Here is a 12,588-nt window from a genome sequence, read left to right as displayed (position 1 = left end):
TTCTAGTAAACTAGTTTGTGTTAAGTTGATGAAATGTGTATTATGTATTCTGGTAATGTATTCTGGCAGGCGTTGTCCTTTGCCTAAGCTTTCTCATTATCCTGGTTTCTCTACCAGTTGGCTTATTTGAGAGAGAGCCTGATGCTCATGAAATTATAGATCTTTTTAATAGTTATTCTTAGCCCCAACTTAGGTTTCCCAAAACATGGGGAATTAGGAAGGCAGTACAGCTGGAGCTGCCAATTCCTGGGTTGCACAGATCCAAGGAAATCTGTTTGACTTTCAGATGAGCCCATAAAGGATATGTTAGCATCAGTGTGGCCTGGAGCATGCCACTTCACTTTCTCTACTTGGCCCTGAGGAGATGCTTCCAGGTGAGGCAGGATATAGCTCTGTAGTCCTTTCTGTAGGTTCTCTTGACTGTTTTGGCCACGATTTACCCAGGACTCTATGGAATAAAGCTTGAAGATAACTTTAGTACCTTTTAATGGAAGAATTGGAGACCCTTGGAGCTAAGTTTCTCTTTTCCTTCTATTTTATCTTTTATACTGTTAACTAAAATGTTTCTCCTACCTGCTTATAACCACATCCTAGTCCTCAGAACTCTTCACTTTCCAAAAACAAATAGGTTTTTATGTTCTGGTCTGTATTTCTTCTTTTTAAGTTTTTTAAAAGAGTTTTTATTTTAATTCCATAGTCTGTATTTCAGTGAGGCAGCCCTTGACTCTTTTCTTGGCTTCCTAACTTATGCCTCCTGCATATTTAATGCCTCACAATGTACTCTGGTTGAGGGTGCTTTAGAATCTGGGGCTGACTTTATATGGCCCGAATTATGCTTACCTTCCTTTTGGCATAATGACTTCTTACTGACCCCCAATAAAACGGGTAAATGTGTAAGGAGAAGATACATAACCAGAGGCTAGCCCTTTAAAGGAATCATTGGTTTTAAACTGATGTTCAGGGACGCCTGGGTGGCTCAGCGGTTGAATGTCTGCCTTTGGCTCAGGGCATGATCCTGGGGTCTTGGGATTGAGTCCCACATCAGGCTCCCTGTGGGGAGCCTGCTTCTCCCTCTGCCAATGTCTCCACCTCTCTGTGTGTGTCTCTCATGAATAAATAAATAAAGCCTTTAGAAAAAAAAAAGATGTTCAGGGGGGCCTGGGGGGTGCAGTTGGTTAAGCATCGCACTCTTGGTTTCCACTCAGGTTGTGATCTCAGAATTGTCTCTCTCCCTCTTCCCTCCTGCACATGCAAGCTCTCATGTGCATGGGTGTACTCTCTCTCAAATCTTTAAATTGGTGTTCAATTTTTGATAGATGATATAAAGATTATTTCTTTATAAGATAAAAGGATATTTTATAATGAATTTAGCCAGAACCCTAAGTTTTGCTCTTTTTAATAAATCAGTTCCCCCTTTCAAAATTCTTAGTGTTTTTTCCTGGATTCCCTTACTTCTCAGTTTTCTTGCAGCCTTTCCTGTACTAGCGAACCCTAGATTTCCTCAGCTCATGCATAACTCTCATTACTAGTATGATCTTTTGTCATCAGCCCTAAAGTATGAAGGCCTTAGCATTTTACCCTATCTTTTCTTCTAAATGACCTCTCCTATGCTGCTACATTAGACTGTTCTCTTTTCACAGCTCTCTGAACCACTCTGGAAGTATCCTACAATTCTCTTTTGAATCAAGGTAGACTCCTAAATTGTACTCGGTTTTTACAAATGTGTTTGAATGTGTCAGTCACTACTAAAGCAAACAAACTATATGAGACTCTTACCTGCAGGGAACAAATTGAGGGTTGCTGCAGGGGTGGTGGGTGGGTTAAGGGGTAATTGGGTGATATCCATTTAGGAGGGTACTTGATGTACTGAGCAATGGGTGTTCTATGCAACTGATGAATCACTAAATTCTACCTCAAAACTAATATTCTACTATATGTGAATTAACTCGAATCTACATAAAGTCTTGAAAATAAAAATACAACTAAACCATCTATCTGTAGACCTGTTAGGTAATACTTCTACACTTAGTTAATATTTAAAGTATCCCTAGTTTTCTTTTTATTAACATTTATCTCTATATAACCATTTATTTGTACTTCCTCCTTGTCTCCATTTGGACTATACTGTCTTCTGACCTTTGTCTTTCAGTTCATTTGCTTTGAAACTTGGAGCAAAGGGGATAATTGATAATGGCCTCCCTAGTCTGTTATATTCTTTTTTCTTTTGTCTCTCCCATCTTCTTCTTCTTTTTTTTTTTTTAAGATTTTATTTATTTACTCATGAGAGACAGAGAGAGAGAGAGAGAGGCAGAGGCATAGGCAAAGGGCTCCATGCACGGAGTCCAGTGTAGGACTTGATCCCAGGACCTGGGGATCACACCCCGAGCTGAAGGCAGATGCTCAACCACCGAGCCACCCAGGTGTCCCTCCCATCTTCAATAAATGTTTTATAGTGATAGCCTGTCTATCCTCAGGTCTCCATTTTAATGAATTCTTGAGCTATATCTCACCACACTGTTCTTTTTTTGTCTTTTAAATAAATACAGTTTTATTTGCAGTGGTGGTATAAGAGAAAAAACCTGTCTCAAGATTTCAAACTGATCACTAGTAATTCTGCAATACCTGAGGAACCTACCATCAATGCTGTTTAAAAGGATTCTGGGGGGGGTGGGGCAGGGCAAGATGGCAGAGGAGTAGGGTCCCCAATCACCTGTCCCCACCAACTTACCTAGATAACTTTCAAATCATCTGGAAACCCTACAAATTCAGCCTGAGATTTAAAGAGAGAACAGCTGGAACGCTACAGAGAGAAGAGCTTGTGCTTCTAACAAGGTAGGAAGATGGAAAAAGTAAATAAATAAAAAATAATCAAGTGGGGGAGGGGCCCCCATGAAGAGCTGGGACAAGGCTGATCAGTGATAGCCTACAGGACAGGAAAGCTCAGTAACAGAGAAGCAGGAACTTTAAAAATCCGCTCCATATTCTTCCCAGATGGAAAGGTGCTCGCAGGGCACTTGGGCAGGATCCCAGGAGGGGCACTGGAGCCTCCAGGTTCCTGGGGTCACTAACAGAGGAAGTGCACCCCAGGGGAAAGCGCGCCACACACTGCAGGCCCAGCTCGGTAAAGAGCTGGAGTGCACACCCAGTGAGGCCTTGGGAGAAGCTCAGGGGGTGGCTCTGCGCTGAGGGGGCTACGCCCATGGCAGCGTGATTATAGCAGCGCAGACCCCGGATCACAGGGCACCTGGGTTCATGGTCCAGGATCCTGTGTTCCCCCGGGACAGGCAGAGGCTGGGAGGGCACAGGACAGCGAGGATATTCCTGCTGCAGGGCACCCCCGAGCTGTGTAGATCAGCACCCCACCCCTGGAGCATCCAGGCCAGTGTGGACTGGGAGCTGCGGTAGTTACTACGGGATCTGACTCCAGGGCTGGAGGCTGGAGAGCTGGCCACTGCCAGTGTGGTTGTCCCTCCTGGTGTCACCCTGTGCCTGGGACGGAGTGGGGCTGCCAGGGAACAGGGGCCTTATAGGATAAACAGCTCCCACTGAGCTGTGCACCTGGCAAGGGGCAGGGCAACTCCCCCAGATGCACACACTTGAGAATCAGCACAGCAGGCCCCTCCCCGAGAAGACCAGCTGGAAGGATGGGAAGAGCAAGTTCTTGACAGAGCAGTGCTAGAAAGCTCCAGGGGAAGTCGAGGGATTTACAGTATATAGAACCAGAGGATACCCCTCCTTCCTCCTTTTTGGTTTTTTGTTTGTTTGTTTTTTCTTTTTTTTTTTTCTTCCTTTTTCCAATACAACTTGTTTTTAGCCACTCTGCACTGAGCAATATGACTAGAAAGAACTCACCATAAAAGAAAGAATCAGAAACAGTACTCTCTCCCACAGAGTTACAGAATTTGGATTACTATTTGATGTCAGAAAGCCAATTCAGAAGTACAATTATAAAGCTACTTGTGGCTCTGGAAAAGCATAAAGGATTCAAGAGACTTCATGACTGCAGAATTTAGATCTAATCAGGCCGAAATTAAAAATCAATTAAATGAGATACAATCCAAACTGGAGGACCTAACGATGAGGGTTAATGAGGTAGAAGAAAGAATGAGTGACATAGAAGACAAGTTGATGGCAAGGAATGAAGCTAGGGAAAAAAGAGAAAAACAAAAGACCATGAGGAAAGGTTAAGGGAAATAAATGACAGCCTCAGAAGGAAAAATCTATATTTAATTGGTGTTCCAGGGAGCACTGAAAGGCACAGAGGACCAGAAAGCATAATTGAACAAATCATAGCTGAGAATTTCCCTAATTTGGGGAGGGAAACAGGCATTCAGATCCAGGAGATAGAGAGATTTCCCCCCCTAAAACCAATAAAAACCATTCAACACCCTGACATTTCATAGTGAAACTTGCAAATTCCAAAGATAAAGAGAAGATCCTTAAAGCAGCAAGAGACAAGAGATCCCTAACTTATATGGGGAGAAGTATTAGGTTGACAGCAGACCTCTCCACAGAGACCTGGCAGGCCAGAAAGGGCTGGCAGGATATATTCAGGGTCCTAAATGAGAAGAACATGCAGCCAAGAATACTCCATCCAACAAGGCTCTCATTCAGAATAGGAGGAGCGATAAAGAGCTTCCGAGATAGGCAGAAACTGAAAGAATATGTGACCACCAAACCAGCTCTTCAAGAAATATTAAGGGGGACTCTGTAAAAGAAAGAGGAAGGCCAAAGAAATAATCCGCAAAAACAGGGACTGAACAGGTATTACGATGACACTAAATTCATATCTTTCAATAGTAACTCTGAACATGAATGGGCTTAATGATCCCATCAAAAGGCGCAGGGTTTCAGACTGGATAAAAAGCAAGACGTATCTATTTGCTGTCTGCAAGAGACTCATTTTAGACCTAAGGACACCTCCAGCCTGAAAATGAAAGGTTGGAGAACCATTTACCATCAAATGGTCCTCAAAATAAAGCTGGGGTAGCAATCCTCAGATAAAGTTTATCCCAAAGATTGTAGTAAGAGATGAAGAGGGACACTGTATCATACTTAAAGGATCTATCCAACAAAAGGACATAATAATCATGAATATTTATGCCCCAAATGTAGGAGCTTCCAAGTATATCAATCAATTAATAACCAAAGTTAAGACATACTTAGATAATAATACACTTATACTGGGAGACTTCAACAACTTTCTGGAAATAACAGATCTTCTAAGCACTTCAAAAAAAGAGAGCTTTAAATGATATACTGGACCAGATGGATTTAACAGATATTTACAGAACTTTACATTCAAACTCAGCTGAATACACATTCTTCTCAAGTGCACATGGAACTTTCTCCAGAACAGACCACATACTGGGTCACAAATCAGGTCTCAACCGATACCAAAAGATTGGGATTGTCCCCTGCATATTTTCAGATGATAATGCTTTGAAACTAGAACTCAATCACAAGAAGAAATTTGGAAGAAACTCAAACACATGGAGGTTAAGGAGTATCCTGCTAAAAGATGAAAGGGTCAACCAGGAGATTAGAGAAGAATTAAAAAGATTCATGGAAACTTGAGAATGAAGACACAACCCTTCAAAATCCTTGGGATATAGCAAAAGCAGCCCTAGGACAGAAATACATCACAATACAAGCATCCCTCAAAAAACTGGAAAAAAATCAAATATACAAGCTAAACTTACACCTAAAGGAACTGGAGAAAGAATAGCAAATAAAACCTACACCCAGCAGAAGAATAAAGATTCGAGCAGAACTCAGTGAACTAGAGACCAGAAGAACTGTAGAACAGATCAACAATACCAGGAGTTAGTTCTTTGAAAGAATTAATAAGATAGGTAAACCATTAGGCAGCCTTATTAAAAACAAAAGAGAAAAGACTCAAATTAATAAAATCACAAATGAAAAAAAAAGAGCTCACAACCACTACCAAGGAAATACAAATGATTTAAAAAACATATTATGAGCAGGTAAACACCAATAAATTAGGCAATGTAGAAGAAATGGATGCATTTCTGGAAAACCACAAACTACCAAAACTGGAACAGGAAGAAGTAGAAAACCTGAACAGGCCAATAACCAGGGAGGAAATTGAAGCAATCATCAAAAACCTCCCAAGACACAAAAATCCAGGCCCAGATGGCTTCCCAGGGGAATTCTATCAAACGTTTAAAGAAGAAACAACACCTATTCTACTAAAGCTGTTGTGAAAGATAGAAAGGGATGGAATACTTTCAAACTCGTTTTATGAGGCCAGCATCACCTTACCAAAACCAGACAAAGACTCCACCAAAAAGGAGAATTATAGACCCAATATCTCTGGTGAACCCAGATGCACACATTTTCAACAAGATACTAGCCAATAGGATCCAACAGTACATTAAGAAGATTATTCACCATGACCAAGTGGGATTTATCCCCGGATGCAAGGCTGGTTCAACACTTGTAAAGCAATCAACGTGATAGGTCATATCAACAAGAGAAAAAACAAGAACCATATGATCCTCTCAATAGATGCAGGGAAAGCATTTGACGAAATACAGCATCCATTCCTGACCAAAACTCTTCAGAGTGTAGGGATAGGAGGAACATTCCTTAGCATCTTAAAAGCCATCTACATAAAGCCCACAGCAAATATCATTCTCAATGGGGAAGCACTGGGAGCCTTTCCCCTAAGGTCAGGAACACCACAGGGATGTCCACTCTCACCATGCTATTTAACATAGTACTAGAAGTCCTAGCCTCAGCAATCAGGCAACAAAAATAAAAGGCATTCAAATTGGCAAAGAAGAAGTCAAACTCTCCCTCTTTGCAGATGACATGATACTGTCGATAGAAAACCCAAAAGACTCTACCCTAAGATTGCTAGAATTCATACAGCAATTTGGCAGTGTGGCAGGATACAAAATCAATGCCCAGAAATCAGTGGCATTTCTCTACACTAACAATGAGACTGAAGAAAGAGAAATTAAGGAGTCAATCCCATTTACAATTGCACCCAAAAGCATAAAATACCTAGGAATAAAGCTAACCAAAGAGGTAAAGGATCTATACCCTAAAAACTATAGAACACTTCTGAAATAAATTGAGGAAGACACAAAGAGATGGAAAAATATTCCTTGCTCATGGATTGGCAGAATTAATATTGTGAAAATGTCAATGCTACCCAGGGCAATTTAAACATTTAATGCAATCCCTATCAAAATACCATGGACTTTCTCCAGAGAGTTGGAACAAATCATCTTAAGATTTGTGTGGAATCAGAAAAGACCCTGAATAGCGAGGGGAATACTGAAAAAGAAAACCGTAGCTGGAGACATCACAATGCCAGATTTCAAGTTGTACTATAAAGCTGTGATCATCAAAGCAGTGTGGTACTAGCACCAAAACAGACACACAAATCAGTGGAACAAAAGAGAGAATCCAGAAATGGGCCCTTAACTCTATGGTCAACTAATATTCGACAATGCAGGAAAGACTATCCACTGGATAAGGACAGTCTCTTCAATAAATGGTGCTGGGAAAATTGGACAGCCACATGCAGAAGAATGGAACTAGACCATTCTCTTATACCATACATAACGATAAACTCAAAATGGATGAAAGATCTAAATGTGAGACAAGAATCCATCAACATCCTAGAGGAGAACACAGGCAACACCGTTTTGAACTCAGCCACAGCAATTTCTTGCAAGATACCTCTATGAAGGCAAGGGAAACAAAGCAAAAATGAACTATTGGGACTTAAGATTAAAAGCTTCTGCATTAAAATAAAATAAAATAAAATAAAATAAAATAAAATAAAATAAAATAAAATAAAATAAAAGCTTCTGCATAGCAAACGAAACAGTCAACAAAACTAAAAGGCAACCTACAGAATGAGAGAAGATATTTGCAAATGACCTATCAGATAAAGGGCTAGTATCCAAGATCTATAAAGAACTTATTAAACTCAGCAACAAAGTAACAATCCAATCATGAAATGGGCAAAAGACATGACAAATTTCACAGAGGAAGACATACACATGGCCAACAAGCACATGAGAAAATGCTCCTCATCCCTTGTCATCAGGGAAATACAAATCAGAACCACAATGCGATACCACCTCACACCAGTGAGAATGGGGAAAATTAACAAGACAGGAAACAACAAATGTTGGAGAGGATGTGGAGAAAGGGGAACCTCTTGCACTGTTGGTGGGAATGTTAACTGGTACAGTCACTCTGGAAAACTGTGGAGGTTCTTCAAAGAGTTAAAAATAGAACTGACCTATGACCCAGCAATTGCACTGCTGGAGATTTACCCCAGAGATACAGATGCAGTAAAACACCGGGACACCTGTACCCCAATGTTTATAGCAGCAATGTCCACAATAGCCAAACTGTGGAAGGTGTCTTGGTGTCTATCGAAAGATGAATGGATAAAGGAAGATGTGGTCTATGTATACAATGGAATATTACTCAGCCATTAGAAATGACAAATACCCACCATTTGCTTCAATGTGGATGGAACTGGAGGGCATTATGCTGAGTGAAATAAGTCAATCGGAGAAGGACTAACATTATATGGTCTCATTCATTTGGGGAATATAAATAATAGTGAAAGGGAATAGAAGGGAAGGGAGAAGAAATGTGTGGGAAATATCAGAAAGGGAGACAGAACATAAAGACTCCTAACTCTGGGAAACGAACTAGGGGTAGTGGAACGGGAGGAGGGCGGGGGGTGGGGGTGAATGGGTGATGGGCACTGAGGGGGGCACTCGACGGGATGAGCACTGGGTGTTATTCTGTATGTTGGCAAATTGAACACCAATAAAAAATAGATTTATTATTTTAAAAAAAGAACAACATTAAGTTGTATGTTCTGAGTTTTCATCACAGATAGCTGCAAGAAGCCAATTCTTGAATATCTGAATTTCATTAGTGGTCTGGTGGACTCTGAGTATCTTCCTCTAAATATTTCTCATGAGATGTTGCAGTAAAGCAAAATTTTAAGTTATCGGAAAGAATTTGGTCAAAAGATGCTTAGAATTCTTCACTGAACTGGCAGAAGACAGAACTACAAAAAGTTTTATGAACATTTCTTTTTTTTTTTTTTAAGTAGTCTCCACACCCAGCATGGTGCCCAGTGTGGGGCTTGAACTCATGACCCTGAGTTCAAGACCTGAGCTGAGATTAAGGGTTGGATGCTTGACTGACTGAGCCACCCAGGTGCCCCATGAGAATTTCTCTAAAATACTAAGCTTGAGTGCAGGGCGAGGGAGGTGCGTGGTGTGCCTGGGTCAGTCAGTTGAGAATCCAATTCTTGATTTCAACTCAGGCTTCATGCTTAGCAGGGTGTCTGCTTGGGATTTTCTCTCCCTCACCCTCTGCCCTCCCTCTTTTCCCCCTGTGAAATAGATAAATCTTTAAAAAATATATTAAGCCTGGGGATCCCTGGGTGGCGCAGCGGTTTGGCGCCTGCCTTTGGCCCAGGGCGCGATCCTGGAGACCCGGGATCGAATCCCACATCGGGCTCCCGGTGCATGGAGCCTGCTTCTCCCTCTGCCTGTGTCTCTGCCTCTCTCTCTCTGTGTGTGACTATCATAAATAAATAAAAATTAAAAAATATATATATTAAGCCTGGAATACATGAAGACTCTCAAAATTGGAAGTTTTCAGAGCTGTTAAGATGCTACACATATGTTTTTGGGAATTAGATGGTTTCTCTCAAGGACTGTTGCACCAGAATGAAGGAATACCAGAGGCATATCTGTTACATCACAGGTAAGACCAAGGAGCAGATAGCAAACTTGGCCTTTGTGGAACGTCTTTGGAGGCATCGCCAAAAGTGATCTATATGATTGAGCCTGTGATGAGTACTGTGTCCCAACAGCTGAAAGAATTTGAGGGGAAGACTTTAGTGTCTGTTACCAAAGAGGGCTTGGAACTTGGGGAAAATGAAGAAGAGAAAAAGAAACAGGAAGAGGAAAAAAAAAGTTTAAAAACCTGTGCAAAATTGTGTAGGATATCATGGAGAAAAAAGTAGGAAATGTCGTTGTGTCAAATGGATTGGTGATATTCCTGTGCTGCACTGTCACAAGCACATGTGGCTGGATGGCAAATATGGAAAGAATCATGAAGGCTCAAGCCCTAAGTGACAACTCAACCATGGGCTACATGGCAGCAAAGAAGCACCGGAGATAAACTCTGACCACTCTATGGTCAAGACCTTATGGCAGCAGGCAGAAGCTGACAGGAATGAGAAGTCTGAAAGATCTGATCATCCTGCTCTACAGAACTGTGCTTCTGTCTTCTAGCTTCAGTCTGAAAGATCCCAAGATGCATGCTAACAGGATCTACAGGATGATCAAACTTGGTCTTGGTATGGATGAAGAGGACCCCACCACTACTGTGTGACCGGAAGAGATGCCACCTCTCAAAAGAGATGCCACTTCTCAAAAGAGATGATGATGAGGTGTCACATGTAGAAGAAGTAGACTAAGCTCTTTCTCAAGAATTATTTATAAATGTATTCAGTACTTTGGCTTCATTCCCTCTGATAATATATTTCCAAGGATGTTTTTCTTTATTTTTGTTAACATTTTAAAAATCCGTGTCATGACAATAACTACTTAAAAGAAAGATAAAGTTTCTATTTCTGATACTGTGATATTTAGGAACTAAAGCCCAGCACGTTTTTCTTTTCTAGTTCCATGTTGGCTTATTTTAACAGGACAAGGTAACATTTGTTGTAAGATCTATGTAACCTAATATTAACTGTGTGGTCTAAAATGTTTAGCTGTCAAGTGGATTCCTTAGCAAAACCAGATTCACTGAAGTGTTCTGAGCTATACCTTGAAGATTAAAAGAAAAATATTGGTTAAAACAACTTTCACCTTCTGGGATCTTCTTTTTAAATCTTATATCCCCTGCAGTTATCAATGGCATGTATCAGTCCTCTAGAAGCTAGTATGTTAAACTGAACCCACTTGATGGGAGTAACTATCTGTAGGGTTTTTTTTTTTTCCCAAAGAAAAGCATTGTTTAGAGTAACAAAATTATAAGCCCACTTAGGTGTGTTGTGAAGCTGTTCAGAAAGTAACTTGGCAAGTTCTGAGTGGAAATATAGTGCTCAAGTCACATTCTGCTTTAAAAGGTTGTGACAAATACAAATGAATTAAAGGATCCTTATGTGGAACTCGATCTCGGGACTCCAGGATCATGCCCTGAGCCGAAGGCAGATGCTCAGCTGCTGAGCCATCCAGGCATCCCTGACATTAACTTTTTTAAAAGTTAACTTTTAACTAATAGACTTTATTTATTTTTAAATATTTTATTTGTTTGAGAGAGGGAGAGGGAGAAAACATGAGTGGGTGGGGGAGGGTCAGAGGGAGATGGAGAAACAGACTCCCCATTGAGCAAGGAGAGGACATGGGGCTCAATCCTAGGACCCTGGGATCGTGACCTGAGCTGAAGGCAGATGTTTAACTGACTGAGCCCCCAGGCGCCCTAGACTTTACTTTTTAAAACCTGTTTTAGATTTACAGAAAAATAAAGCAGAAAATATACAGTTCCTATATTCCCCTCCCTATCTACAGTTTCCCCTGTTACTAACATATTGTGTTAGTGGGATATGTTTGTTATAATTGGTGAAGCCAGTATTGATACATTATTAACTATAAAGTCTATAATGTACATTAGGATACTACTTTTTTTAGTAACATAAGCACAGTAGTTTTAAATACCTACTGTTATTTCTTAATACAATCTTTAATTTCTCCCATTGTCTTAAAAATATCCTATTTTGTCTTTGAGGCATGTTGAGACCTTGTTAGCACTGATGGTGGGGGAGGGAATCAACTGGTGAGTTAAGGAGGACTAGGGTAGCATGCTTTGGCCATTGCCTGTAGCATTGACCTATGGAAAGTAACAGAAGTACGATATATAGAGAATCATAACTTGTAGTTGATTAAAAAAAAATGACACCTGAGCAGTCAGGACCAGCTCCACTACTTGCTGCTTAAATTCCCAAGGGTAATATGGGGACATTAATAATATATACATTCTAAGGTGGTTGTGAAGATGAAGTGATAAATGTCAAGTATTTAGCACAATGCCCTCAGTAAATATCAGATTGATTGGTTGAAAACAATATTCTGTTGTTGACTAGTTGAAATCAAGATTCACATACACTGTAGGCCCACTGCAGTTGTTGGCATACCTCTTAAGTCTCTTAATCTATGAAAGTCCCTCCCTCATACTCCCAATCCCACCCCCCCCCCTTTTGTTTTGGCTTTGCCATTAATTTGTTGAAGAAATGAAGTTCTTAGTTTAATTGAAGAGTCTAAATTCTGGATTTGGTTAATCACATACTTGGGGTGTCTTTTAACATGTTTCTCTAGCCTCTGTGTTTCCTGTGAACTGGTGGTAGATGTAGAGCCTTGATGAGACTCATATTGTTACTGCTGTTGTTTTTGACAGGAGTCAAAAGAGTCTAGATCTATTGTTTCCATAAGGTTGTGTCATGGCGATTTTTCTGATTCTTTTATTCCTTCCAAATTTCTGAACTGGAATTATTCTACCAAGTAG

At 40.6% G+C, this 12,588-nt stretch overlaps 1 protein-coding gene and 1 pseudogene across 3 annotated transcripts in view; both read left to right on the top strand.

Annotated features, from left to right (window-relative positions):
- The window catches only part of TTBK2 (tau tubulin kinase 2), a 181,525-nt gene that overhangs the window by 45,245 nt on the left and 123,692 nt on the right, over nucleotides 1–12,588 (top strand). The gene's annotated exons all lie outside the window — the stretch shown is intronic.
- LOC140595771 (heat shock protein HSP 90-alpha pseudogene) lies at nucleotides 330–10,597 on the top strand (annotated as a pseudogene).

The sequence above is a fragment of the Vulpes vulpes genome, chromosome 15, assembly GCF_048418805.1.
Source record: "Vulpes vulpes isolate BD-2025 chromosome 15, VulVul3, whole genome shotgun sequence".
In the NCBI taxonomy this organism is placed as follows: Eukaryota; Metazoa; Chordata; class Mammalia; order Carnivora; family Canidae; genus Vulpes; species Vulpes vulpes.
The sequence above is the reverse complement of the archived record's forward strand: the minus strand, read 5'-3'. Positions and strand labels throughout refer to the sequence as shown.